Below are 23,577 nucleotides of genomic sequence, written 5' to 3'. Positions count from 1 at the left end.
TCCCCTTCCTTCTTTGAACCGTGGACTATAAATACAGTCAACCAACAAACTGTGGGAATGGATAGCTCAGGCACCTCCTCCTCGTATCCTGGATGCTTTACATCTCGCTGTCAACCCTGCTGCATTCAATCACACAGATGGGGCCACGTGACGGCGCTTGCCACAACTGGATCAACAAAGTCCTGTTTTCCTTCAAAGGCGTGTATTGCCCTGAGAAGTTAGCAAACTGGCACATCCCTGGGAGCAGCTGAGTTAGAGAGGCGCCTGCATATTTCATTCCTCTTAAAAGACTCCACTGCCCTCAAAGAATGGCTGGCTGATGTCTCCTCCACTTGAATTTCGTTACAGGATCTGTAATTAGCAACTAATAGAATCCCTCCCTCCTCCCTGTAGGCCAGCAGCAGGTGCTCCTATTTTCAGATGTATATGAAATATCTGCCAAATCATTTGGCAGATTTCAGGGAGAAATGTGCCAAATTACCTGTCACAGCAAAACTGCCTTTTTAAAGGAGAGATAAATGTTCCCGGAGCTCTAGTTCTACTGAACAACAGTGCCCCCAAGTGGCTGCTTGCACCGGCCACAGGTCTCGGGATGCTCCAGATTTCCTTTGGGATCCAGCTCATGAAAAACCTAACACATTATTTTGAAGCTAGGTCTGCATGCTCATACTACATTGGGCAGAAGACACCTTATGCCCTAGAAGAGCATTCCCTGTTAAGACGTTGAAGGTAGGAAATGCTAATGTTTCATCATTTTGGAGGATGAGAAAAGTCAATTCAGCACATTCATACAAGCCGTACCAAGTTATTAGGTTTTCTTCTCCGGGCTTTGCAAACTGGGGTTGGAAGAGTCAGTCCCTGATTTATGTTCTTGGCATGCCACAACTTTGAACATGTTGAGTAAAGACACAGACCAATTTCCAACAGTGCACAAATTGGCGCTTTCAAGCGGAATGAAAGTTCAAGGTGCCCAAAGTTTAGATTTGGATTTGGTCAAATACCCAAGAGAAAACACAGCATGGTGGGGTTTGATCTGTGCCATTCTGTCAGGCTTCAGCAGGAGAGAAGGGAAGCAAGGCAACCTCATTGGCTCTGCTGAGAGATCAGGTGCTCTGCCTTCCCCCTCCCCAACTGTTTCCATTCCATTCTGTTAGAAGAATCTGTTGCCTTAAAGCTGATACCTGAATTTGTTTTCTGCCCTCCTCACTCCTTTTTCCTTTTGTGTCATGTCTTCTAAACCACAAGCTGGACTGCAGGGACTGTCCTTACCTGGTAAGACTTACAGAGTCTATGTATAAGCCAGTCTTGGGGCTGATACATTCAACATTGTAATAGCATGGATATCTGATGGCAGAATCAACATTGTAGGAAGCAGGTGGTTCAAGGTCCTTCAGGGAGCAGGTGCCGGTAAGGAAAAATATCAAAACAAGTGAACTCAGAGACATGAACTGACCCAGTCTGATGCTCCAGTCCACTGCCTCAGAGGCAAAACTAGCCATTATTTAACCCAGTTTGGCACACATATTTGTGCTCACAGGCTGGGAGGTTCAGACACCCTCTCCCACTTGTGTTGAAAGTCTGGGTGAGAAGGGTTGCAAGCCTGCATGCAGCAGTCACATTCCCTGCCACTGGTGCAGCAGCTACATGTCCAGCTATCTGTGCATTCTGTGGGCATGTGCAGAGGCCCTGTGCACATACCAATGAACATCTATGGAGCTCTTCCACATGAAGGAGGACGCTGATTGGACAAGGGTCTCTCCCTCACATGCAGGAGCTGCGCATGCATTGGAGAGTCCCTTCACATGGCTGCAAAATGTGAACAGAGGACCATGGCAGGGGGTAGGAGTAGATTACCCTAGAGGTCCCTTCTAACTCTACAGTTCTATGAATGAATGAATGAATGAATGAATGAATGAATCTTTATTTGCGTCAGCCACCGGCCATAGCAACAAAACAACAACACAATATACAAAGAACAGAAATAAAAAGTCAGTTATATAAAACACACTTTAGGGTCCTGTATCAACAGTCAAATAGTGGACCTTATTCTAAGTGCCCCAGCTAAAAACCTTGCAACCTTCCATGACTGGCCAACAGGTAAAGCCCCAGTGATTTTGCACCCCATGTCTTTTTCGGTGGGTGTGGGTGTCCATACCCCCTGATATGCTGTCACCATTCTAATCTGAAACTCCCCACAAGAGATGCAGTGTAGTGTGTGTGTGTGTGTAATTCATTTCTACTCCATCTTGCCTCCAAGAAGTCCAAGATGGTGGGCATGGTTCTCTGAACAATCGTGTGAGGTAGAATATGCTGAGAGGCAGTGAGTGGGTCAAGGTCACTCAGTGAGCTGAGTGGGGATTTGAACCCTGGTCTCCCAAGTTGCTTTCCCATGCTCTTAAGGTTGTTGGTGACTGTGCCCAAAATCTAGGCCTAGAATAGCTTTCCTCATTCTGGTGCCCTCCAGCTATTTTGGACTATATCTCCCCTCATTCTTGACTAGTTGCCAGGTTGGTTGGGGCTCATGGGAGTTGGAGTTCAACACCATCAAGAGGCCAAAAGGATTGAGGAAAGCTGGCATAGAGACTGTGTTTTCCAGCTCAGGATCTACAAGGTCAGTGACTGAGGCTGGATAAGGTGGAGCCAGCAGAAAGTTGGTTAGGCAAACAAAGAACCAAATACATCTCTATATCTAGTTATACTTGGGTGAGACCTAGGCAACTCAGAAAGCTTCATTCTGTCTACCAGTCTCAAGGGCTGAATTGCATACCTGTATCCCACTTCATACCTGAGTGGTCTCTAAGGCACACACCTTCTCAGGTAGCTCTAGGCTAGATCCCAGCTGCTCTTTTGGCTTGATGCAAGCATAATACAGGAGGAAGGATAATAATTGGAGAGAAACCCCAATGCAATGCACTTCAGAGACCAAAGGAATCCCACCCTCAGCAAAATTGCATTTCTGAGTGAAATTAACTTTCATTTTTTAGCAAGAAAGAGAAGAGGTTGGGAGGGACACGATGTTATTAATATGAGTTGATAATGGCAGATGAAATTCTTTTTCATCTGCTGCTTGAGATGTCATTCTTGGATTTTTCCTGGTTTAGTTTTCCTTTTATCAGAACCTCGCATTCTCTCTTTGGAGAGTTTTAATTAACTTGCAAAGTGTTCTTTCAGTATGAATAAATGATTATGTTATTTATAGCTGCTGTTTTTGCAAAATCTCGTTGGAATCCTGTTAATTCTAAAATGTTAATGATCTGGTTCCCTGTTAACAGTGAAAAACATTTGACTTTGCATTATCACACTCCTCCCTGTTCCTCTAACTTGAAGCCTCACGCAGCCAAACTACAAAACTGAAGGAAGTGTTCTCCATTTGCCCATTTGTAAAAGGAAGAGATTTATGGCAGGTTCCTTTCTATGAAGCTTCACTTTTGGAAACTCATTTGAGGCCAGCAGGGATGAATGGATTTGTCAGTTTCGGTCTCTCTCCTTCCCCCATTTTTCCATTCTTAACTTCAGTTCCACATTAGTTTTCATTTAAACAATAGCTCCTCATGAACATTTTAAGGTACATTTCTCCTTAGAGACACATTGTTTTGCATGCGATTTTTCCTAATATAACACATTTTTGTACATTATTTTCACCAAAATATGCATATTTATGCACACTTTCTCCTAACAGGCACATTTTTATTTAGAGAAGTGTGAATGTCAAAGGATAGCTCTATTTTGGTTATATGGTTTTGGGAAGCACAAATTAGGTAGATCCACCTTAAATGCCAGCCAAACCAGATTTCTCCCCCAACCCTAGAAGCCAACCGACTCCTCCAGTGGATTTTGCCATTAACCACAGCTCAGCAGTGATGGGCAAGATTTACCTAGCTCATCTGTCACTCATTTGCCCCAAGTTTCAATGAAAAAAACAGCAGCAACACAAGACTTGTCAAAGATAGCTCAGAAAAAAACATGAAAATTATCACTGACCATCCTTGTAGGGTAGCCACCCAATGCACCACCAAAATAATAGGAAATGAGAGGGCATGGATATGCATAAAATTTACATGTTAATTTATACATATAAATAATCTCTATAATTTAAACAGAAATGAAATGCATCTCACCATAGTAGGGAAGACTGTGATCAGATGATGCTGGTGTCTGCTTCATTTGCTGTCAAGGTGCTAACTGCTGGTGGGCAACTTCAAGGTCTCTGCTCTCCCTCCTTTGGGCTATTTATCTGTAAACTGGTCAGTCCTTCAAGCACAGGACCCCCTTTTGTAAAGTAGGACACATGGCCATCCCTGATCTGCAAGTAGGGAGGGGACTGGCTCCTATGTACCTGATCAGTTAATGACAAGGTTTTGGTAATGCAAGCTCGGGTTGTTCCGTTTCACATTTTGTAATATATGTATTGACTCAGCCCGATGTGTCAAGTTACAAAAATGTCATAACTGATCTCTGCTCTCTTGTCCCAAGCCTGCTGCTCAAAAGAAAGCTCCATTAATTTCAACACAACTTACTCCTGGGAAAGTGATGTATTTGTTTACTAAGCAGCCAGTTATCAACAACCTCAGATATGCAGATGACACAACCTTGATGGCAGAAATTGAGGAGAAATTAAAGAGCCTTTTAATGATGGTGAAAGAGGAGAGCGCAAAATATGGTCTGAAGCTCGACATTAAAAAAACTAAGATCATGGCGACTGGTCCCATTACCTCCTGGCAAATAGAAGGGGAAGAAATGGAGGCAGTGAGAGATTTTACTTTCCTGGGCTCCATGATCACTGCAGATGGTGACACCATCCACGAAATTAAAAGACGCCTGCTTCTTGGGAGAAAAGCAATGACAAACCTAGACAGCATCTTAAAAAGCAGAGGCATCACCTTGCCGACAAAGGTCTGTATAGTTAAAGATATGGTTTTCCCAGTAGTGATGCATGGAAGTGAGAGCTGGACCATAAAGAAGGCTGATCGACGAAGAATTGATGCTTTTGAATTATGGTGCTGGAGGAGACTCTTGAGAGTCCCATGGACTGCAAGAAGATCAAACCTGTCCATTCTTAAGTAAACCAGCCCTGAGTGCTCACTGGAAGGACAGATCGTGAAGCTGAGGCTCCAGTACTTTGGCCACCTCATGAGAAGAGAAGACTCCCTGGAAAAGACCCTGATGCTGGGAAAGATTGAAGGCACAAGGAGAAGGGGACAACAGAGGATGGGATGGTTGGACAGTGTTCTCGAAGCTACTAACATGAGTTTGACCAAACTGCGGGAGGCAGTGGAAGACAGGAGTGCCTGGCATGCTCTGGTCCATGGGGTCACGAAGAGTCGGACACAACTAAACAGCAACAACCAGCCAGTTAAGAGGGTGTATGTAAAGACAGAGACTTCTGCAATTGAAGGCTTTCTTTTCTTTTGGGGAACAGCAAAACATGCTTTGAGTTTGAGAACAGTCACAGGGATGTTGGTGTGAAAACAGTTTTTTGGTTTTTTTTAAGGCACTGATGACTTATTGTGAACTCTTGCAGAGAAGGTGGCAGATTGCACGCTAACAAGAGTGAGAGCTACAGGCAGGCTCCCTTTTTGTTCTCTTCTTATGAGCTTCATTCTCATCTTTATCCGCAACATAGAGCAGGGACAGCATGCATCAAAAGCAGAAAGGGCACTGTCTTGGGAGAGCAGGGTTTGCTCTAACCTTCATTTTATGAACATATTAAAGGGTAATGCAGCTGGAACATATCAAATGCAACAGAAAATGAACACGCTAGATGTTTCAGCCAAGGACATTTAATCATTTCATTATGCCAGTTTAAAGTCTTCTCCCTATTTACTTTGATCTCTTTCCTCTTCTTTAATCTCCCATTTTGAAAGCATAATATGCCACTCCCCTTTCATTTGCATTTATCTTACTCTCTTTTTTGTACGTAATATGAAGAAGTATGTAAAAGTTGCTATTTGACAGAAACTGTGGAAAGAAAGTTTTATAACCTTTGGGCATGTTCAAGCCCATCAGTTTACAAGGCTATGACAAATGTGTATCATGCAATAGTATTAATAAAATAACACAGAACATGCAGAACATAATACTTAACAGAAAACATATTTGAACTTGAATCTGCGGACTTGAAGTGGAGACCGGCAGTGGAAGATCAATGTCAATACTGAAGCTATGTACACATTAGCAGCCGAAAATGCAGCAAGGTCATTCCTCCCTTGCGGCATTTCAAGTCACCATCGCATGTTGCTTTACATCCCAGAGAAAGGGCAAGGAGTCTTCACCCAATGCACATTACCAGTTTAGTACATAGCTGTCAAGTGTCCCTTATTTGGTGGGACAGTCCCTTATCCCAGTGCCGTGTTCCGCTGCTGTCCCTTATTGATGATGTCCCTTAAATTTCCTGGGTTTCAAAGGAAGCAGCTCCTCTCCCTCCCTCCCTGCCGGCCAGGGAGGAGGGAGGCTCCAACTGTGTTGCTTGGCTGCGTTGCTCTCCCAATAAGGAGTCTAAGAATGACTGGGGAGTGGAGCTTGCATGCCTTGTGCCGATCAAATCGGCCGTGTTGCCTGGGGACTCGCCTTTGCTCAGCGCTTCCCAGCGGAGAGGTGACGGTGGTTTTCCTTGCGGCATCCCCTTTGCCAGGTTGCTGCGCTATGGGAACCACCGCTTGAGGCTTCGTTTGGCTGCTGGCTGGGCTTTCTGCCTTTGGCTTGGAGGGGCTCAGAAGTCGAACAGACCTGTGCTGGGAAAATCCCTTGTTTTGGCTGCTGATCCCTTATTTTCAAGGCTGCTGGTCCCTTATTTTCACATCTGTAAGTTGACAGCTATGGTTTGGTATCCCTGTGCCTGCAAACTCCCCCCCCCCCCAAAAAAAAATCCTATTTATGAATCTGTCATCTGCGCATGCACAACAGCTGTCTCAAATGTACACACCTCAGCTTACATTTTCAAATCATATGGAAGCTGATTGGCAGGAAAATACATTGAAGAGCAGTGTTTCTCAAGGAACTACAAGACACATGTATGGATTGTGGCTAACATCATGCATGCACAGCTTCAAACGCCGGCAGTGAGCATTCACTGATGCCAGAATGGACAGTAACATACTCACAGCCAGAGTGACTTTAAAATCAACATCACACAAAGAGGTGCTAGAGAGATTTGATCTGTGTGACTGACTATTCAAAATAACCTGATCTGCATCTCTTGGACTAATATGAATTTAGTTTAGATTAGATTTCATACTTATTTGAATATTTCAGTGCACTTCCTTGCAGTTTATACATTCCCATAATCTGGATTTAATTCACAGAGTTGCAGAGAGACCAGGGACTCAAAAGGTCCAACCTCTTTCAATGCAATAATTATGTAGAGAAAATGCACGCTTCAAAACATATTTTGAATTAAATAAACATCTGAATATATTTTAAAACACACATTTTGCATTTGTATATTTCAAAAATATTCACAGATTAATGCAGAAATTGAACTGAATTTTGGAAAGAAATATGCTAATATAGCAGGAAAGAGAAATGGATTTGCCAATATTTAAATCGAAAGCCAGTTCAGGCCACCACAAGTCAGTCCTTGGTGTCTGGGAATCTCATAGTAACAAGAGGTGAAATAAATCTTCCAGAACTCCACTACAGATTTTGGTAGTTAAATTTGCTGAAGCTCCCCCCCCATATGCAAATATTTGTAGAATTTGTCATCAGAGTTTGACACCCAATGATTGTGTAGTAAGTAACTGCCAGCATTTGACAGTATCAGACATGTAGCAATCAACCTTTGACAGTAACTGACAACCAGAGTGGAATGGCAGCCCGTATGTGACAGCTTCTGGCAGCTGCATTGCAAATTTTGTACTAATTTCATTTGTTCAGTTACAGTGCAATGCTTCACAGGTTAATTCAGAAATAAGTGCCTCTGACTTCAGTGAAATGTACTCCCAAGTGAGCATGCATAGGACTGCAGTCTTAATTTCATTTGTAAAATATCCTCTTGAAGAGACCAATAAACTAAAGTACCCTTATTTTGAATTCTGATGTCAGGTTTTAATTCGAAACTCGAATGTTGCATTTAGGAGTCAAATTTCAACAGCAAAATCCAAACTGGGGCATTTGAAAATGTTATGAGTTTTGATTCCCCCTCCCTCCAATTATTTATTTAGCTAAAGCTCTGATGGAGATCTAGGGGGGAATATATGGGAATGTGGAGTAGGCCTGAAAGCAAATGGAGCCATCATTATTGCTTGCAGGACCAAAGGTATATAGAGTTACATTACGTGAGCTAATGGCTGCTGGAAATTTGAGAAGACTGTACATTTCACTTTGAGCGAAAAGATAAATACAGCAAAAAACATGGTGTCTATGTCTGATTAGAACAAGTTAAAGTACAGTTTGGAAAAATGGAAATCACAGAGAGATTACACACACACAACACACAAACCATGATGGTTTTTGAAGTCCTTTGCTCCAGATAGGAAGTGGTTTCCAAATTGTAACAATCATAAAAAAAAATAAAAACACTATCCATTTTATCATTTTATTAAATAAAAGCAAAATCCTAAAACATTAAAAAGGAAAAGAACAGAAACCACAAGCCTAACAGCAAGTAACGACTCTTAGGGTTTGTCCACATTACACTTGTCTTTCCACTATCCCCCAGGAAAACTCACTCGTTACAGCTGAATCAGGGTAAACATCAATCAGGTTTTTCTATGGATAGATGTTTGGTCTGATTCAGTGGTAAAGAGCAAGTATTCCTGGGGAAAGTGGCAGGAAAATGGAAAATCACTCAGACCATGAGCGTAGCCGGGGGGGGGCAGGGGGCAGCTGCCCCCCCCCCATTCAATAAAAATCCATAGCAAACTGAGGTTCTGCCCCCCCCAACAAAAACCCTGGCTATGCCCATAACTCAGACCCATATCTAAAAAGCATGAGACAAGCTGAAAACCTCCTGGAGCTTTTTTTTTAGGCACAGGACAAGTGGAAATCCTTAGATTACAATTAAATTAAAAACTAGCCTCCCTTTCAACTGGATGCTGGAATAGAAAGATTTGTGGCACCTTCCTAAAGATTAAGAAAGCCAGCCTACTCAGCTTCCCTGGGGGAAGAATTGTGCATTGAGGATGCCCCTGCGCATTGCACCAATCAAAATTTGGACAAAAGGGGAAAACAGAGCTGGGATTCATGTGAACATCTTACGCTTTGTAAAGAGGCCCACATGGTATAAGGCACTCCCTGAGATAATCTGGGTCAGAGCTTTTGATCCAGATACAAAGAGTTCTTATTCATGTTAATGGAAAAAGTTGATCACATCAAAGGAGGCAAGGGGCCTTCTTGGATGGTCACTGAAAGCATTCATGAAATACACCTCCTTCACACATTTTCTACCTCTTGGTCCTGGTCCTGTCAATGGTGGCAGCTGCACTCCCCACTGCTCCTTGGTACCACTTTTGTCCTTATTCCTACCCACAATGCTGTGGATGTGGGTGAGTGTTTTGGAGTGCATTAAAAAGATCGCCCTCTCCCTGAAATGGATTCAAACATTGCCTCATTAGCTCCATAGCTTCTTCATTTGTTCACAAAGTCTAGTCCAAGTGAGGGGAGTGCTTCCTGTCCTCACTATGATTTGGCTGCATGACACCATGAAACCCACAGCAATGATGATAAGCAGCAGAAGGGAGTACGGTTGCCATCACCTCTGTTTGCAGAGACCTCCCAAAGGTGTCCTAAATACCTCTCCATCTTTGCAGCCTGTGAACAGAGCAGCAAAACCACATGGGTGCGCTTAAGCTGAGCCCTAACATAAAAGCTCTTTTCTTGAAATGTTGTCGTTCACTGTGGGGATTTGGAACATCCTTTGATTAACCTTTCATGCAGTGCATAGTGAAGCTGTGGAACTCATTCCTACAGGAGACAGTGGTGGCCACCCATTTGGATGGCTTTAAAAGTGGATTGGATAAATTCATAGTCGAAAAGGCTATCAATGGCTACCAACCTTGAAGGCTACGTTCTACATCCACTGTTGGAGGAGGTGTGTCTGATTTTCAGTCGCTGGGACTGGATAAGTGGGAAGAGTGCTGTTGCCCTCATTCCCATCTTGCAGACTTCTCACTGGCATCTGGTTGGCCATTTTGAGAACAGATGCTGGACCAGATAGGCCATTGGTCTGGTCCACTAGGCTCTTATATTCTTAAGTCCCTGAAGTTCACCCAAAACAAGAGTGGAGATGTCGAGAGAGTAAAATGTTTGCAAGGGAAGGTGAGGACATATTCAGAAACTCTAACCAGACGTGGAGATATCCCCCTAGAAAGAGGAATTGAAGTGGTGTTTGAGACCCCCTGCCTTCCCTTCATTTCTGTGGCATCTCTTAACCAGGGGCTTCTGCAAGTGCCCTTAAACACTGCATAGTTCACATTTATCTTCCCAAAGCCAATGCCCAATCATCTCCACTTCCTTTCGATTTTTCCACTGCTGCTCTTTATTGTATATGACATCTATCAGAGAGACTTGCTCCTCTGTCAGTAAACATATCCCTGACTTTGCTTTGTGTACAGTTTTCTCCCCTTGGCATGCGGCTGCTCCCAACGGAACGGAACTTCTGTTCTGACAGCTGCTTGTTCTGTGCAGAGGGGGAATGAAACTGGAGGAAACAATGAGATCGATCAGTGGGCTCAGATAAAAGCAAACAACGGAAGGGGGTGTCGGGGAAATAAATTGGGAAAGGGATATTGCCACCACTTGGGAGGGGGCATCAAAGAGAGGGAGAGAAGCTTGAAAGAGCAAGAGGAAAATGGCAGGCGGGCAAATGGATCTGTGTGGCATAGAGGCAGATTCCCTGCTTCTCCAGAACGTCTTGTTTCATGAGAAGCTGAAAACTGAACCAAGAGAGAGAGAAAGAGATCAAAACAGGAATGTAAGGAGACCCCTTACACCAGGGGTTGGAAACCTTTTTCAGTCCCGGGTTTGCATTTCTTCATGAGCAGCTTTCCAGGGGCCACCTGCCAATGGTGTGCAGGGCAAGAGGAAAAAGTGGACAAAGCAACAGATTTGACTTTTACCGTTGTACAATAGGTTACATACCAGACACAGCAATTGAGAGTTTTCTATATGGACGCACATCTCTCCATCACAGTCCAAAGACACATTCTAGCTGGACAAAGGCACTTGAGCAGGGCCACTGAGAGATGGAGCCAAGGAGTGTGGCCTAGCAAGAGACCTAACAGAGTCCAGAGAGAATGACACGGAGGCCTAGAGGTTCCCCACCCCTGCCATACACTGTGGCAGTCCAACGGCCTGAGTGCATCCCTATAATAACAAGTAGAGGTCAGTTATTATTTATTATATTGCTATACAATTGAGAGGTTGGTTTGAATGATATTTTTGGGCCTCAACCAATCCTGTGATTGTCTACCTGTATCCCACCAATACAGGCAAGACTGTAGCCTGTATTGGAGGGAACCTGCTGAACTGGTCAAACCAGTCGCTTTGTTGCGATAATGGCCCTAGCTGGGCCTGTGAGCATCCTATCTGTGTGACTGAGGCATTGGCCACGTTGCCATAGAGACCACAGTCCTCCAGAAGAGCTTTTACTCTGCTCAGGTGACACTGCATCATCCTTGAGCTAAGATAACAATAAACCTGGGGCTAGCGTCAGTTTGGTCTGGCACTTGAAGCTGAAAAGAAAGAGGTGAACTTGCTGTCTGTGCTGAGGTTCAGCACTATGGCTCCCCCCCCCCCCAAGTTGTGTATATATGTGTAAATAAAACCATATATTCTAAAGGCAGCACAGCACCTTGGAGAGCTGCTGCATGTCAGTGTAGGCAATGCTGAGATGCATGGACTAATGGTCTGATTCAGTATAAGGCAACTTACACTGTGTCACTTGGGATTGCATTGCCCACCCATTAATGGAGGTCGATCAGTAGCTCCTAGTTAGGATAGACTATTGATTATTTTAGCTAAATGGAGAGACAATATTGCCACTAAATACTAGTTACTAAGGAGGGACAGCATAGCAGGTTATTGTCTTCATGAGTTACTTATGGGGTTATCGGAGGCATTTGATTGACCAGCTTTTGAAACATGATAGATTAGATGGGCCTATATGGTCTGTATAGCAGGACTCTCATTCAGACTTTAAGTTTAAAAGAAAGAGAGAAACTTAAGGCCTATACAGTTTTTACATTGCTATATTTTATGGCCTGGTGCATTCCTTTGTAATTGGGATTTTCTTCTCATTAAATATAGAATAAGACATAGTCTCTTATTGAACTCAAGGATGCGTTTCAAGCAAATAGTTTTAGCAATGCTATAACCTAAAAAAAAAAAAAAAACAACCCTCACACACAGTGTGAAAAGTTTATGAACAGCAGCAGATAGCGGAGGTAAAACTACTGTCTTGGGATTTAATGCGACCGTGTAATGTTATTGGGACAATTGTGCACAGGAATAATTGTTTCAATCATATTCAGCACGAGTAAGGCTTTTGAAATTAAATAATTTATAATGTATATTAAGTTAAATAATCTAGACAGTCAACCCAACGCATTGCAATTGGAGGAAGTACATATATTAACCTCGAGGGAACAACTGCTATTCCTACTTAACTGTCCAGGGCTGCTATGAATGCATTTAATGTATATTATTGCAGCCGTAAATTGAAAAACAAGATGAGAATTCCTAACGTTACTGCTGACCATGATGGACTTGGAGTGGGACTCTATAAAAACAGCCTAGAATGTGCTTAATCCCTTTAAAAGAGGGTCTTAGAGCTCAATGCTGCAAGGAAAGCATAGCCTCTGGTCCAATTCTAAATATGTGGGGTGGATTGTTGCAACTTCTAACACATGGGGAGCTTGTGCAGAAAGGCTCATCTCTGGGCTGCACAGTAACACCAGAAAACTGCACTCACATGGGTATCCATCTTTCTAAGTGATTGCCAATTGCTTATATCAAAGAGAGGTTACAGCTATATGGGAAACAGCCACAGCACAAAGTCCACAAAGACTGTGGACGTTGGCCATTTCAAGTATTGTGAAGAAATCCTGCTAAAAGGCATAGTAGTGTCCCCCTGTGGCCAGAGGTTGGGCTGAAACAACACCCTACATAAGGAGACCAAAATAGCTGTGAGCCTCAGTACCCCTAGTTGGGCACTCCACTTCTGGATATTCCAGGCTCATGAGATGACGGTGTAGTGCCAGAGGCTTTCCTTCCATCTGGCTTAGGGAGAGTAGGCAAGTCCTGTGTAGATAAAGGTCCTGAGAAGATACTGGAAGAGGCAGGTGCATCATGCCCAGTCTGAAGCCATTAGTCCTTTTCTAGTCAGTGCTGATGCAACAACTCTCAGAGGAAGCTTCCACCTCGCTGTGCAGATGGAGCTCTGGATACCTCTGGGCAGTTCCTTGGGTGGCCCAGGCCTCCTGCTCAGTACCTGCTGTGACTGATTGAGCTCTCTACACCGTTCAACGTCAAAAGAAGCAGACACCCAGATGTGCTTGATGCTACTGCAGGCCTTGGAGCAGACTGTGGCTTGAATGGCAGCAGTTGGGGCTTCCTGTCTATCCCCTCACTGCACCAGTAGATACATTTGGCGTAGGCGGGAAGGGTGAGCTAGTCAGTTAGGGCTCAGATGTCAACAGGCCCTGGTGTACGTAAAAAAAGATAAGTCAGTGATAATGATAACTTGAAGCTATGTTCAATATGTGTACATATAGTCAGTTCCTAGGTTAAGGAGAAGCACTTGAAGAGAGAACCTCCTGTGAAGGTGAATGAGAGGAGGAAGCCAGGAGGCTCAGGAGTTAAAGTACTTAACTGTACTTAAATTAAGCTGTTCACCTTTGAGATTCATGTGCCTCAAGTCTGTTTCTGTGAAAGACAGCTGTGGTGGTTTGCGCATGCTCTTCTCAATAAGCACCCTCTGCTCACTCAAATAGATATTTACGGATCTTTATTTTACATATGTACAAGCAGCACAGTACAATCAAGCATCCGAATCGTCCAGTTCAGATTTGGGGAGTGGTCTTCTCCTGCTTCTCCTCCAACAGAAGAGGCGGGGGAGCTTCATGGGACGTCTCTGATCCCTGCACTTTAACCCTCTCCTTTCCTGTGCCTAAGGCACAGGCATAGGCTCTACTCTGTTCCTGAGCTCCCTGTGGGGTGCTGGGGCTCTGTTTCAGGATCGGAGAGCCTTCCCACCTCCTGGCTCTCTCCCTCTTCCCTTCTGTCACTTCCTCTCTGTCTCCTTCTGACTGTTCTGCTCTGACTCTTCTCCTCCACCCCACCCCCACCCCCGACTCAAAGGCGTTCCTTGGCAGCCCTTGCCCTGCTGGGCAGCAGCACAATACGCACCCCTTTTACAGTAGCAGATTGAAGATACTCGCTGTGGACAAGTGGATGGTTGTTTTTTGAAGAGGAAAGTGAAGGGCCATGGGGCCCACTCATCTCTCTGGCCAAGGGCCCCCATTAACCTGGAGTCAGCCTTTTGCCCTAGTCACTAAAGCATCATCTTATTACCTTTTTGGCAGACCCAGTTAGATCAATGACCCTCAACATAGCTATGATTATTACCTGCAATACCAGCAAAAAATCTTTATCTTTGTCACAGAGCTACTTTACACCATCATTTCTCTACATAAAACGTGGTCATAAACTGACTATTTCAGCATTTTACTATATGTAAAAGCATTTTAAAAACCTGTGAATTAGGTCTCACTTTAGTAACCTATCTGAAGCTGCTGACTTCAGTCTAAGTATAGCAGAGTCAGGCCACTTAAATCTCATGAACTCTGCGGGATTGCAGCATTTTCTCCATTTCCAAAGGTTCCAGTGCTTTCCAAGTTTATACAAATGTCTGTTGCATCATGCAGATGAGGATTTTATTTTATTTTTTGTAGTCTAAGCTATAATTGTGTGGCACTCCCCCACCATGAGGCCTATTTGACTGAGGACTTTGGACTGCACTGAAGCAATACCGAGAGAATTCTATAAATGTAAACATAGTGATTACTCCATAAAAATTATATGTGCACTCTAAAATAATACATGGCATAATATTGTATGCTAGGCTGTTAAGGCATTTACAGAGGTCATAAGGATGATATATGTATGAATAGCAGCACAGCCAAGACTTAAATGCAATTAAGATGGTTTTTATTATATAAAATATTACATCCCACACAGAAACAGCTTCTATTTAATTATTTTGTCCGACGTGCCTCTTTTCATTCCCCCCCCCCTTCTCCTCCTGGCTACATTACACACTGGAGGAGGTTATTCTGCCTTCATGGGTTTTAGCTTAATTAATTGGCTAATCTCTCCAAAAACAGTTTTTATCTAAAATGTTTATGCACAATCTCTTAATTAACAGAAAGAAGAAAAAAATGCTCATGGATTGGTAACCAAGTCATTTGCTGCCTCTTGCAATTACATTTGACCCATGACATTGCCATTAGCATTTTTGAACTAAAGCATATTTTACATTTGATTTCAGGGTCATGTACAATAGGCTGCATAGGGTTACATAATCTACATAATAATGCTGTATGGATTCAAGCACAGAAGGTCCAAGGACTCTTTCCATCTGAATTCAAATGAGCAATGCATGCTCTGTGTTACCCTCCCTCATGTGCAAGCTGTGGTGGCTTTTAGAGGTGCACCAAATGTTCATTTTGATGCTTAAAAAACAACAACCCAAACCCAGTGGCGTAGCGTGGGGGGTGCAGGGGGGCTGGGCACAACATCTGGGGGGGGGCGCGCTCGCACTCGCAGCTCTCTGCCCCTACCTGGCTCACTCACTCTCTCTCACTGCAGTGCTGGCTGTGCGAATCCGATCCGAGCCGCTGGGTCACCGCCCACTGTGGAGGGGAGGGTGCCAGGCGTGCGGTGCGGTGCGGAGAGAGAGCGAGGGACTATCTGGGGGAGGGACAGTGCAGCGGGGGGGGGAGGCGCAAATTACTTGCCTTGCCCCGGGTGCTGACAACCCACGCTACGCCACTGCCCAAACCCTAAAACATTTTTGTTGTGTTGGTCCTGCTTTAAGGAATGTTAACTCCTCTCTCTGCCCCTTTCACAGTTTTCTTTTTTCCCTGTTGTGATTCAGTGCCTAACTGGCAGCTTCAATGGCTTTTAAATATAACAACTGGGGTTCTTTCTCCTAAAACACAACCCTTTCCCCAACCAGGGATTACCTATATGGACTGTTCCTTAGGCAATAAACGAGGGCATTTTGACAGACACATAACTTCAATGCTTTGTAAAAATACTGAAAACCAATGGTTTGAACGAAATTCTTCATTGGGTCAATTGTACTGGTGAGGTCTCTTCCACCAGCACTGGATTTAGGGTGCCACAGGTAGTTCCCCCACACAGGGTGGCAAGCCAAGGGGGCACAAAACAACAGCAGCAGCAGCAGCAACAACAACAACCTATTTATCATCTATATAGGGAGGTGCCCATTTTTGTCCTCGCTCATGGTGCCATATCACCAAACCCTCCCCTGCTCCCACCCTTCTGTTACTTGTCACGTTGGAGAAAATAATAATTTCATAAAACTGTATTTTGATGATTCCTTTTTCTTTTGAGCCTATGGCCTAGCTAAACTGAAAAGGCCTGTGCCTGCCCACCTTTTACGGTACAGAACTAACTGTTTTTAGGTACTGTGTGTAGCGAACGTCCATTCCAAAACACTGAAAAGAATAAACTGTTAGACTCTACGGTGGCCGTTGTATACATGAAAAGAGAATCAGCTAGGGATGGCAATTGTGATTTATCTTGAATTTTTTTGTAGATAGTTGAAAGAGGACATTGGAAGACATTTAATGAATAGGAAAATTAGTCAAAGTCTTAATAAAGGAAGACGCTGAAAAATGGTTACCGTATATGTAATCACATGATATTATGATGAGGGCTGATCTGAAGAGCCAAAGGTTTTTGTTTCGTCCAGGATGATGACATTGGGTTGTGACTATTAAGATTGCTGTGATCCTTTGATTGGTGAAATGGAACGAAATGTTTGATCTGGAAGTGTATAAAAACATTGCTTTGGATGTGGTTCCTTGCAGCCTCCTCCTTATTTTTGAAGCTGTCCTTATGTGGATTTGTATATCACTTGGAGTCCGCATCTTTTTCTTTTCTGTTTCTACGTGGGTAACTTTCAGTCTAGGAACCTCTTTTAAAATATCCCCAGTAAGTCTCTCTGTCTGCTTTTCTACCTCTCTGGTCAGATATCATCCCCCTTAATCCTGTTGTACTTCTGCTTAATCCCTTTAACCTTTTGAATTTTGAAGAGTTTGGGAAAGATACAGTTATCTGTAGCTGATTCTGCTTCTCTCACTTTGATCATGGCTGTATTTCAACAACGTTGCACCTGAAGCAAAAGTCAAAACAACATCAGTCTCTCCCATTCATTTTGAGGGATAATGACAGAGAAGGATAAATGTTTGGAGGCGGGGGGGGGGGGATGGCACTGAGATAAACTGCTTCATCGTAAAGTCTGCCTTGAGAATGATATTCATCAACAATCACAATCGATGAAAAAGGTGGCAGCAATTAATAGCTCAGTAGATGTCTAATGATTTGAAATTACTATTAATACAAATTCTTATAAAAGTTGCAAACCGCAAGTGCTTTCTTGAAAGAGGCAGCCCGCCGTATAATAATAATAATAATAATAATAATAATAACAACAACAACAGGTGGTATTCAGTTAAGCATTATTTGGAGCAGACACACTGAAACTAATGCTCAGGAAGCTGCTTCATATCTGATCAGATCACTGTGTTAGAAAATATATAGGATGCAAGGCAGGGTACAGATCCGCTTCCACTGTGGTATAGTCTTTCCTTACTACTGTTCTGTGGTCCTTACCTGGAACAGCAATGTTCTCCTAATTTTAGATTGATATTCTCCCCAATATCCATGCTAGATCTCCCGTTGCCTCTTTTACCTGTATTATGGGTTGGTGGCTTCAGTGATTTGTTATGAGTCATAGTTTCTAAAATGACTTTGTTAAATTCAGGTTGTATATCTTTCAAGGTTCTTTTTCTTCCAGTTGTTTCATTGCTTTCTTCATTCTCAATTGGTTCTAACGGTACTCTCTGAAATGCTATAATTTGCAACGCATGAAATGTTGATAGCGTCAAACTGAAAACAAAATGATGGAGAATAGCATTCCTTGGGGTAATGACTCTATATTCACCCACTCCATTTCCCCCCAAATGTCCCCCAAATATTGCAGGTTAGGATCAACGCAACATGACAGCCTGTCAAGAATCTTGCCATAATGAGTGCTGAGTTTAGCAATGGTTGCACAATTATTTATTATTTGCACGATTCCTGTTGGGCTACTTTGGCTAATAGTTGACTGCAAACCTATTTTGAGACGTTTGGTGCATGTTACAGATCCTGAGTTGTATCTCTTGCCCTTTGCTGAATTCAGTTATGCTCTTGGCTCCATTTATCACTTGGGGGCATTTTGCAGAAATTGTCATGTGTTTTGCATTTTGTCTTGCTGTTGCATTTTTGAATATTTATCATTTAAACCACCTTAAGAGACCTCTACTCAGAAAGGGAGCCTATAAATATTTTTTTAAAACAAAATAATTTTTTTGTCAAGGTGATCTGAAACTGAAGAGAACTGATGTAGCTGTTTTGCAGATACAGTGGTACCTCTACTTACTTTCACCTCTGGTTATGCATCCTTCGGGATACATGCGCAGCAAACCCAGAAATATTTTTCCGGGTTTTGCCATGCACGCATGCTCAGAAGCACTCTACATGCTGCACGCATGCAAAGAAATGCTAAACCGTGCTGTGCGCATGCGCAGAAGCAGCACCTCCGGATATGCACACCTTGGGATCCGACCGGAGCTCCGGAACAGATCCCGTGCGCAACCAGAGGTATCACTGTACTGTGGGTATCTAGTAATGAAAAAAGCAACCCTCTACGCTTACAGTAGCCATTTCTGAATCTAATATGGCCATCATGGTGGAAATGTTATGACTAGTCTCCAACATTCACTTGGTCATTGGGAATAATTTTCTGGCTCTAATGCAGCTGAAATCTTGCCCCAAATGTAAATTTGCAACAAACGCAATTGATTCCAATATGGCACCTAAGTGCACTACTTGCCAAATTGACAACATTATTTTTCTGGCACAGGTTGACCACTTCTAACTAGAAGAGACATTTGTCATTTGTGGCAACCAGTGTCCTAGGACAGCAAAATCTAGGGGGTGCATCCAGCACGCAATGCGAATGTTCCATCCTTGCAAGGATTTCTACTTGCTCAGTGTTATACCTCCCTCCTGTACCTGCTCCCTCCAATTTTTTTTAAAAAAATCAATTTTAAGGATTCCCCCAACCCTCTGGAGGAGATTGGGGGAGCACATATGGGGAGAGGAGATGGGCATAAATTCCACTGTGCAAGCAGAAATCCTTGCACTGATGGGGCACATTTGTTGAATATTTCACTAGAAATTTTTATTGGTCCCTTATACTAATATTGGGAGTGGGGAGTTGTTCCCAGCATCAGTGTACATGATTCATTTTCAGCCTTAAAAACCATTCATAATCCTTAAGCAAAAAAGCACTTATAGGCACCATGCCATAGTATAGGTTCAATTAGCTCTCCTTGAACAGGACCAGACATTTCTTCAACTAAGAAGGGAAGACCATTGACAATGTTGGCCAGCTGGGGCCCTATTGGGCAGCCAGGTCACCTGATCCTTGCTGAACTGAAAAGGGCTACCAGACCCCTCTGCCAGCAAGCAGCCTGGGTGGCAATCCAGAGAATAAGATGCCTTGGAAAGGCTGCCAGAGCCCCTGAATTGAAGCCCCTGTTGCTTGACAAATGTGTGTTCAAGACTGTAACTTTGAAACTTGATTCAGAAATTAGGAGAGGCATTTCTCTTTTTCTGGCGCTGATTGGAATGGGTTTACGTCACTCCATTTCAGTTGGCATTATTGAATTGTATTAGCACACAGTGGGCCAATATTAATTTCCACGCATCTATAAAAGCAGCACATTTTTGAACTAATATCTCAGTGAGGCTGTTTGCCCAGTTGCAGGTCAGGGCAATGCTAATCTACAATGTATTAATATAATACAAGTCCAGTCAGTCCTTCTATGCTACAGCATTTCTATTGCCAGCTCCTAGAAAATGTAATAGGTTTGCTGCACTTTTCGAGGTGCACTTTTGACCTTGGTCTCTGGAGGGAATTCTCAGAGGCCAGTCATCCATGTACTGAAAGAAATTAGTATTTCTGCTCTGGGATGAGCTGCTGTAGCTGGTATATGTCTGGGGATTGTGTGTGTGGGATGCAACTTATTCCGAAAGCTAATACAGCAAGGCAAGATTGATTTGCATGGCATCATTTGAAGGACTTGGAAAGGAAGAATAATTGCAGTTTGCTGTCCGAAAGAGATGAAGCATGAAGAGATGTATGATACATTTTTCATCAGATAACTTTTCAGAAGAGCAGCTCCCAAACTTATTAATATGATTCACCATTGCAATTTAATTTTTGCTGCTGCTGGTGGGTATCCATTTCTCAGTCACCCCACAAGCTGGAAGAGATCCTATACTTGACTATATGCAGTGCATTGTTTGCAGAGGCTTGGAGGCCAAAAGCAGCCTTCCAGGGCTCTCTGTCTGATCCTTTGAACTCTCCCCAGGCCACACCCCCTCTACCCAAGCCTTTACTCTGAGTCCTCCTTGACTGTTTTTGCCTGGCTGAAATGGGTTCTTGTGTGTGTAGGAACAGTTAATTGTTTGATTGCACACTAGAATGGAGAATGCCTGTATGTACATATTGCTGAAGGGTTCAACACTGGAAAATTCCATTGGAGTATACTAAGCTAAAAGAATGCTCTTTGATCTTCTAGCTGAGCTGATAATTAATTGTTTGTGTTCTCTGCTAGCTCTCACATGTGTGTTTAACCTTAGATCTCATGAGGGTATTCAACTGCAAATTTGCCCTCTTGAAGGGAGTTGCCTGTTAGTCTTTCTCTGGACACCACAGAGACAACAAAGGATGTGATGATGATACCTGTCCAGTAACTGCATAGCCTTAGGCTGGATGCAAGCTAATGTAAGCTAAGGAGGAGGCAAGGCATTGATTTTTGCTCTGATCATAATTATGTTATATACAGTGGTGCCTCGCAAGACGAAAAGAATCCGTTCCGTGAGTCTCTTCGTCCAGCGGTTTTTCGTCTTGCGAAGCAAGCCCATTAGCGGATTAGCGCTATTAGCGGTTTAGCGGCTATTAGCGGCTATTAAAGGCTTAAGGGATTAGCGGATTAGCTGCTAAAAGGCTATTAGCAGCTTAGTGCCTTAGAAAAAGGGGGTGGGGAGCGGAAAAAAACCCCCAGGAATCGCAAGACATTTTCGTCTTGCGAAGCAAGCCAATAGAGAAATTCGTCCTGCGAAGCACCTCCAAAACGGAAAACCCTTTCGTCTAGCGGGTTTTCCGTCTTGTGAGGCATTCGTCTTGCGGGGCACCACTGTATTTAAGAAGAGCTGCCAATGCTTGGATAGGCATATGTTTTATGGATGTGTCGCTGATGGTTTGTACCTGTTTCGAAGAAGTTCTGGCAAGTAAAACTTTGAATCATGATTATGAGTCTGGACAATTTTTATTCCAAAAAGAGTCAGCTTTTATGCATCCAGTAGCTTCATGCTGCACGATATTAATATCTGCAACAGAAACTAGCCTACTGTACAAAAGTCAATATTATATTTATTGCTCCACTCTGGTCCCACTCACCACTGGAATGGCCCCTGTAAATTTGCCCAGAAGGGAGTGTGGTCCCACTGAGAGCTGAGCATGCTCAGTAGTCACGAAATGCTAAATGGCTGTTGAGTAGGGGAAATAAAAGTGTGAGAGAGGGGGTGGAATGATATATCCTGGGAAAGGATGAGGCTGGCTGGCACAACAAACGGGGCATTCAACATACTGCAGAGATTTGTAGCAGGAACCACTTGTCATGGCTAATAGTCATTGATGGATCCATCTTCCATTAATTTATCCAATCCCCTTTTAAAGCCATCTGTGAGAGCATTGCCTTCAGAGTACTTCTGTTTCTGCCTCTTTGCCTTTCTGGTAAAATTTCAGCTGAAATTTCATAGCTTATTCCAGAGTTGAATCTCCTCCCCTCCCCCTTTCCTGAAAGCAGCAACATACAAAATTCACTGCTGACATCAGCACCTGAAGATCTAATGAATTCACTGGCCTGTGCTTTCAGCAAATTTGGCTCAGCATCCCTAGTGAGCAAAATGTCACATTACCTCTGCTGAGCAGGACATTTCACATAAAATATTAGCAAAAACAATTAACTTTAAGCCATTAATCCCGTGGATGCTACTTTGCACCACATAAGGATTTAAGCCAATTCCCTGTAAATGTCTTTGGCTTAATAGATTATATTATGAAATGTAAAATTGAGAGATACTAAATTAGCTGAAATATTATTTCTATATCAATTTTAGTTGAACAAATAAGAGCCAGCAAGTAATAGGGCAAAAGATTAATGTTATATCAATATACACAGGTACAATTTGCATATTTTATTTTGCATTTCATTATCATTCATTTTCACAAAATTATTTGGGAAGGCAGGATATAATTTAGAACTCTGCATAGAAAGCATGGAGTGAAAATAAAGGACCAGCAGAAAAAGCTCCTTTCTCCCATTGCTACATGCTGCAAATGAGTAATGGCGGCATACTTTCAGATGCTGTAACATGACCATTAAATCTTGGGTGGAGGTCAGGTTTAGGTGAATGAAGGAATTGTGAGGGAGTTGGGAAAACTGAACTAACTCAGAGTTGGGGGAACTGGTAGGAGACAGATGCAGCCAGCGGATGGATAGGTTGGGTTGGAGGATTTCTTTCTTTTGTTATATATATTTTTATCTTGACTGATCCAAGGAGGCTAACACTATTGCAGTCTTTAAAAATAATTACACAACAGACTGCAACAACTAATTTTGAGGAGGCAACGAGGAAAAACAGCAAAAGCAATAAAACCCAGCAGATATTCAAAACAATAATAGCAGAGCCAATAAAAAAAACAACCGTATTCTTTCAGCCCAAATACTTCTCAAAATAGCCAGAATTTAGCCTGTTGCTTGAAGCTGCACAGTATTCTTTGCTCTGTCAGGTTTCCCTGGGGAAGGCATTCCATAATGTTGGTTCCATAACAAGAAAGGCCTTGCTTCTATTGGACCTTCGCTGATCATGGTATCTCCCCTGCTGGACCTCATTTGGTGGAGGTATTAGGACAGTGTGGCCTCTTATACATCACCCCACAACACAAAAAGACCAAAAAAACCCAACCCTACAAATTTGCATAGAGTTTGCATATGCTAATTTATGGGCCGGATTCAACTAACTGGACCTTCTGGTGAGCCTACATAAGAACTTCCACTTGATCAAGGGGGCTTTCACCCTCTCCTCCCCCTGCATGCTCACATGTGCCTCCTGCAATTCAGGTGGAGGGTTGGGAGAACCCCCAAAACAGTATGGGCGGTGTGCTTAAAAGCATTCAATTGGGGAAGCAGAAATTATTGAGCTGACAGATCA

This window comes from Podarcis tiliguerta (assembly GCF_965153285.1).
Source record: "Podarcis tiliguerta genome assembly, chromosome: 11".
In the NCBI taxonomy this organism is placed as follows: domain Eukaryota; kingdom Metazoa; phylum Chordata; class Lepidosauria; order Squamata; family Lacertidae; genus Podarcis; species Podarcis tiliguerta.
The sequence above is the reverse complement of the archived record's forward strand: the minus strand, read 5'-3'. Positions refer to the sequence as shown.